We start from the raw sequence: 6,811 nt of genomic DNA, 5'->3' as shown, positions 1-6,811 counted from the left end.
TTGGCTCTTGGCGTTGCAGATCAGTGAACTCCCCACACACAGAGCAGATGGGCCCTGACCTGCTTTGTTTTTGTACTTCTGTGCTGCTGGGGGCTTTGGGTTTGATTTGCCATTGGGAAAATAAGTAAATCATCATTAAAAATTGCTTGAAATGGATCATGCTAATGATGAAAATTGACAAGAAGAGTCGGGGCTGAACTGGGCATGCCTCTGAGATCCTACCTGGGTGAGGCTGCAATGGGCAGCGAAAGGTAGGGGCCAGGACAGGGGCATTATATCCAAAGGCCAACATCCTCACCTAACCTCTTTAGAGATATGGGCCACATTTGGGGTTGCCCTTGAAGCTGAGACCATGGCAAGCACAGGACTGCTGCTCCTAAGTCTCCAATTCGATCCATAATGGATCCAGTCCATGTGGGCGGGGGGGGGGGAGGAAACCTCACGTGTCCATCACGCAGAAAGTTCAGTTCCACCCTTTAGTCGTAATTGCAGAAAGCATGCCTACGTTTCCAAACTGTACTCTGACACTTGGGAAAACTGTTTCTTCCTGCTCCGTCTAGATTTTCTTGGGCGCAGGCTCTTGAGAGGAAAAGATGGTCTGAGTTTGCACATCCCACGGATCCATTGAGGGCAGACAAAAAGTTCTGTGTTTTCTGCAACACGCTACTCCAAACAAGCCCCATTCTGCAGTCCCTCTTTGATCTGTTCTGTGGACAGAGGGCTGGGTTCATCCTCCAGGCCTGTAAATCTCACCTCTGTGTCGTAGGACCATAAGCCTGGCCATACAGAGTCAGACCAATGATCCAACTTGCCCAGTATCTTTGGACTGCGATTGGTGCCAGATGTGTCAGAAGCAATGAATGGAACAGGGTGATTAGGGAGCGATCCACACCCTGTTGTCCAGTCTGGGCTTTGGGCAAGCAGGATTGTCGGAATGCAAATGCATACATGCAAGGGAGACTTCATTATCTTGCTGAAAGACAAAACCTGTCACACTGGGCCTCACACCAAGAAGCTGCCTCGTGGAGTCCCATCAGGGGTACACTGCAGTACTGGCCCCATGTCAGCTGATTTGGGCTCGGGCTGTAGGGCTTAGTTGTGATGTAAACATTCTATTTCTGTTTGCAACCCAAGCAGCGGGAATCTTCCCCCTCCAAGCCCAGACATCTGTACTGCAGTTAAGCAGCCCCACAGTCCCAGCCCTGTGAGCCTGAATCAGCTGACACAGGCCAGCTATAGGTGTCTGACTGCAGTGTAGACATACCCTAGGAGAAGCCAGTGTGTGGGGAATGGCTTCAGTAAGTTTCGTTGCTGTCCCTTGCCATGCGGGTGAGGATGGATTTTTGTAAGCGTGTGGCTATGCTCTTTAGGCTGAGCGATGCAGCTGTGAAGGTCTCCCTTCTCGGGGCCAGGCCTTGCACAGAGAGAATCCGCGAAGGTTGGCGCCAGCTGTATGTATTTTGCACCTCGGTCCCATCCCACTGGGACTGCAGGGTGCAGAGAAGTGAGAACCTAATGCAGCTGCTGTTTGTTGCGTTATCCCCTTAGAGTGAGTGCTGCAGAATAAAGAGACACTTTATATATGAACACAGTGATGCTCTGCCACTCTTAACTGAGTATCCCAAGCTCTAGAACTCTGGGGAGTGGAAAGAAGCCATGTTAATGTGAGTTTCCCCTTCCTGGTTTCTGCCCTAATGACTTTCCTAAAAAGCTAGAAATTCTTTTGTCCTTCTGATTTGCCAACCCTGCTGGTGGCTAACCATCCTCTGGCCTTTGTTGAATCTAGTTTGCTGCTGTGGACTTCCCATTTCTTTCTTCCCTGTAAGATAACAGGTAACTCTTCTCTGTTTCCTTCTGTTTAGGTCACTTGTTCCCTTCATTTCATAGGGTGTGTCTAGACTACAGGGTTTTGTCGACAAAAGTGGACTTTTGTCCACTTTTGTCGACAAAACTATACCTGCGTCTACACTGTCGCTGAGTTCTGTCGATGGCTGTAAACCTCATTCTACGAGGAATAACGCCTTTTGTTGATGGAGCTCTGTCGACAGAAGGCGTTATTGCATCTACACTGTCCTTTGCGTCTACACTGCCATGTCGACATAGCGGCTTGCTTTGTCGACAGAACTGGATGTAGTCTAGACGCTCTTTGTCAACAGAAGCTTTGTCGACAGTATCCGTCGACAAAACTTCTGTCGACAAAAGCCTGTAGTCTAGACGTACCCATAGAAATCCTTGGACTTATCTAGTTCATCATTGCAAACAAAATCACCCAGGGCATTTTAAACAAAACCACCCTGGCCTTTGGCCTGCTTCTTTTCCTCAACATGTTCCAGTTGCGTCTCCTGCCTTGGGTTCCTTTCATTGTATTCTTACTCTGGTTCACACTGAAGTCGTTCTGAACCTTTCGCTCCATGATTACAGCCCCTGTGTGCTGGCCACTGACAAACAAGTCAATTTAAAAACAATCCCTGTCCCTAAAGAACTCACACTCTATCCATCTGTTACAATTTGTCATAATTGTAACCAGACAAACAGGATCTGAGGACATTGTCACCGTGAAGACTGACAGATTTGCACACAATCTCGGAGCCAGATGCTTGGATGGCGTAAATCAGCATAGTTTCACTAAAGCTGATTTTACACCAGCCACATTTCTACTCCTCAATGCATTAGCAATCTCTTTTGACAGCACCATGGGTATATGGTTGGGCTGTATCTATTAGCAAGGCTTACTTATGTGTCTGCAATGACAGCAGAGGCATTAAGGAGTTGGTAAAATTCTGCAAACAACCCCTGAAGGAAACAAAATGTTGTGACAGAGTAACAAAACGGTCTCCTCGGCAACCAGTTGCCAATTGTTGTGCAATAATTAAACAGCTGCAAGCAGATGTGCTGCAAATCTTGCAGCGCTCACCGCCCTCACTACTTCTAGCTCTTACAAAGGCAGGTAATTTTTTTAAGATGGCAAACACATTCAGCCGGTACTTTTCTACCTACAACAGCAACTGGCCCCTGTATTGTTTCCCTCCACAGGGGGACACGGAAGCAAAGAGGGTCAAGAAAGCAAGAGCCGTGTGCAATGCCAGCTGATTGCAATGTGTGCATGTGACTGCGTGAAAGAGATGGCAAGACATTTGGGGGGATCTCTGGGGTGTTTGCAGATTGATCTGGGTGTGTCCAGATTTGCTCAAACAGCAAATGCAACATTTCATTCTGGAAATCCTGATACAATGAAGAAACCTCCTGAATTTTGCCCCAGAGGAAGCATCACTGGTTTTGCCTCAGTACTGTCTTGGTCACCACCATTGGCTGTACCTAGAGTGCTTGCAAGGCCGGTAGATTTCAGGGCCCTCGTGGCCAGCAGTGGCCATGCCTGAACACCTCCTCCAACAAACCACAGAGAAAAATAACAAAAGCAGGCCGCACTGAATTTTAATGTGAACAATAATAGCTACCCTGCATGAGACGTGATAATGCCAGATGTTCTACAGAAGCAGCAAGCAGAATGTGTCTGGCTTGCAGCAGAGGCAGGTAAATGCTAGTCAGCCCCTGGAGGGATGGCTGGGTTTGCCATCAGCGTCTAAGTTAAACCTATTTCGTCTGTCAGGGAAAAGGACCTAAGCTTGCATCTTTCAAGTGCCATCAGGGCACGTGTCATTGGACGCGAGCAAAGGTGAAAGGAAGCGGGTGCACCCTGGTGCACAGCTCCAGCAAGAGCTGGGTGAGCTGCGGCAAAAGCCTGCAGGGAGCTATTTAAAGAGCTGGCAGAGACCCGGGTTGCAATAGGACAGTACTGGTAAGAAATTGTAAGTTACTTTCACCTCTGAGCACAACCCAAGAGCATTTGACTTTGTAGTTTGGGTAGTTGCTGCTTAATGTGTTGTGAAGCCAGCCTGCTGACTAGGATCCCTCCCCCCTGCCCACCTTTCCCCCGGCTGTGATCTGAAAGCAGGGCACTTGCTGAACATGGGACTTTGTGCGCACTAGCCCCATTGTGAGAGTGTCCTGCCCTTGTGTCTTGCAGTGAGATCACATGGCACTAGCTATATACGGCCTGGTCTTAACCTGGTGCTATTGCGGCGAAAGGGATAGTTCAAACTTTACAAAGTGAAGGAGAGGGAGTGTTGTCCAGTAGGTGCAGCGAGGGGGCCAGGAGCTAGAGCCCTGGGGGTCTGCTCCCAGCTCTGTCATACACTCCTTGTGTAACACACATTGGGCAAGGCAGCTGCCTGCCTGTGTCTCCCTTTCCCTGTTTATACAATGGGGGTAACAGCGTTGATCTCGCTCAGTGGTACTGCCCGGCTGAGTTCACTCCTGTCAAGCACTTTCAGATGCTCAGGTGACATTTGGGTGTTTGACCAGAGCTCTGTCAGGTGTAAGGGCAGAGAGATACAAGTCTCTGGAACTGGTCAGTACTATGAGAATATGATCACTAATTAAAGGCAAGGTTTTTTCAAAAGTGATTATTTTGGGTGCCTTGATCTTTGGGGGGGGGGAGGGTCCAACTTAAAGGTGCCTGATTTTCAATACTCAGCACTTCCTATGGGGTCTTAAGTTGGATAACCCAACTCATGAGTCACTTCTGAAAGTCCTGGGGATACTGGCAAACCCCTATAGAACAGCTATCCATCACAAGCGCTGCCTGCCCCTTTAAGAGCCAAGTAGCCAGAGGTCAGACATTCCAGCTGAAGGCAGGTGCTTTCTATAAAGGGCTGAGAAAGCGACACTGGAAGGGCAGCAAGTGGAAAGATGGGCTGATTCAGGAAGAGACTGAAAGGAAGGGGAGGCTGTCTTGTCCATTAATTTTCAGCACTGAGAGAGGCGAGGGGAAAAGCTACGGTGGGCAGAGAATTAACTTTTATGAGCCTTTTTAGCGGTGTGGGCCTGGTTCTGAATCCAAAGTGGGAAGGTGGAGAGACACCACTTCAGCCAGGGGGATCTGAGACCATGGCTAGACTGAAGCCAGCCTGGCTACGTGATGTTGCAACAAGGTAAGACAAAAGCAAATCTGCCGTATTAAGCAGAGTTAAGTGATCAAAATAGAAAAACATTTGGAAATATCAAACTCCCTTGTGAACAATAGGCCTTTTTGTGTTTCTCTGAGCTTTTTGTGTGTGCTTTGCTCATTCAGAGAACAGATTGTATGATAAACCTTGTAAATTTGTTGCATGGGTCCTTAATAGCTGCTAATTCAAAAGGTGCTTGTCTGACAGTGCTATCAATGCAGCTTGATGGCTCTACAAATGTCTTCTTGAAAACTGTCAAAGTGTCACAAATTAATTAAATGTTAGCTTAAGTGACTCAGTGTGAAGGAGAGAAAAATCAGTGCTAAATGCAGCAATATCACTCTTTCTATTCTCCCGATGCCCTTTGATAATGCAAAGCTATCTTAAGAGAAGGCAGAAACTTGTGTGAATTGCAGGTTTTTTAAAAATAGCCCTCCACAAAATTCCCTAAAGCTGTGAAGCAATTCACTGGCAATCACTTGCTGTGTGCATGCATTCTCTCATCCCAGGCCCTCGATTGCCTCTAATCGGTGTTGGAATAGGGTCCGGAAGGCCATTTGAAAATATAATGTAGCCATTGACATTAAGGGCAGGTTTGTCACTTTTGGCACAGTCCTAACCAAGTGATGCTGCTGCAGGATGCACAAGGAGGAGTAATTCAGAGGCAAAATTCGGTACCTGCTTGCTCAACTGGAAGCAACAATTTGCTGTGGTCCAGATGTCACCCGCATGGGCTCAGTTGCTTTGGTGAGTGAGATCATTGCGGGGTGAATCCAAGTTCTACCCCTTCCTCCCTTTTCTAGGGGGCACAGTGGGCAGTTCCTGCTTCCTCCTAGAGGCCTGGACCAAGGCCTAAGTATATTGCACAAGGGCTCTGCTTTCTAGAACTCCTTAGCTTGTACAGGGCCATCTGGGCCCTGGGGCAACCCTCCCATAGTGTCCCAGGCACGAGGTTCAGGGTAACTCTTTTACCACAGGCCCCACCGCTGCTCTGCCCCTGTCCCGTTGTCCCCTCCCCTGAGGTCGCAGGAGCCAGAACAACCCAGCAGCCTGCTTCGCCCTGCTGCGTCACCCTCCCACCTAGCTGCGCTCGGCTTCATCATAGCAGCGGGATGGTGGGGGGGGGGGGGGGGGGGCGCAGCTGTGGCTGTGGGCTGTGTGATTCCTGCTGCTGTGATGAAGCAGGACACAGCTGGTTGGGAGAGGGTGAGGGAACGGAGCAGGCTGCCAAGTTGCTCAGGCTCCCGCCACCATGGTGGGCGACGGGGGTGACTCCTGCTGCTGCCATGTGCCAGGCCCCATGATAATCCCCTGGGCCCTGCCTATAGGACAGTTAAGGTGGCTGCCGTGGGGCCTACCCAAAGCTCGGGGCCTGGGCACCTATCTAGCATGACATAGCTAGCCTCTATGGGACTCTAAAAGGTGGGACTCTAAAATAGGCTGCCGCTCTGTTTTAATGAGGTCACCAGGGCTGGGGTTAATTCATCTGAGGCTGAAGCCAAAGTCCAGGGGCTTGAGACCTGAATGGCAGGGCTTGGGCTTTCACCCCACCCACTGGCTTGGGCCCCCTTTTCCTGGCACTGGGAAGTAATTTTTGTGGTCTGAAGGGGGTCGCTGTGCACGAAGCTTGAGAAATGCTGGTTCTAGCCCCATGACTCCCCAAAGAGCTGAACGATTTTAATTTGGGACTAGATAAGGTATAATTTGTGCGTCTCTTGATACCTTTTTTGCTTTTGAAGAGAGTACGGGAGATCTTTGGAAAAGTTACCCATGTGACTATTGATTTTGATTTCCCTTCCTGGACT

The 6,811-nt window shown here is 49.1% G+C and overlaps 1 protein-coding gene across 2 annotated transcripts in view; it reads left to right on the top strand.

Annotated features, from left to right (window-relative positions):
• Positions 1-4,747: 4,747 nt before the first annotated feature.
• The window catches only part of TMPRSS5 (transmembrane serine protease 5), a 245,350-nt gene continuing 243,286 nt past the window's right edge, over positions 4,748-6,811 (top strand). For both annotated transcript variants that reach the window (XM_089773315.1, XM_075909414.2), the window contains exon 1: positions 4,748-4,991. The gene's annotated coding sequence lies outside the window, so the exon portion shown is untranslated. The remainder of the gene's footprint in view (positions 4,992-6,811) is intronic.

The sequence above is a fragment of the Pelodiscus sinensis genome, chromosome 25 (assembly GCF_052426305.1).
Source record: "Pelodiscus sinensis isolate ZL-2025 chromosome 25, ASM5242630v1, whole genome shotgun sequence".
Taxonomy (NCBI): domain Eukaryota; kingdom Metazoa; phylum Chordata; order Testudines; family Trionychidae; genus Pelodiscus; species Pelodiscus sinensis.
Note: the sequence above shows the minus strand (reverse complement) of the source record. Positions and strands in the feature narration are given on the sequence as shown.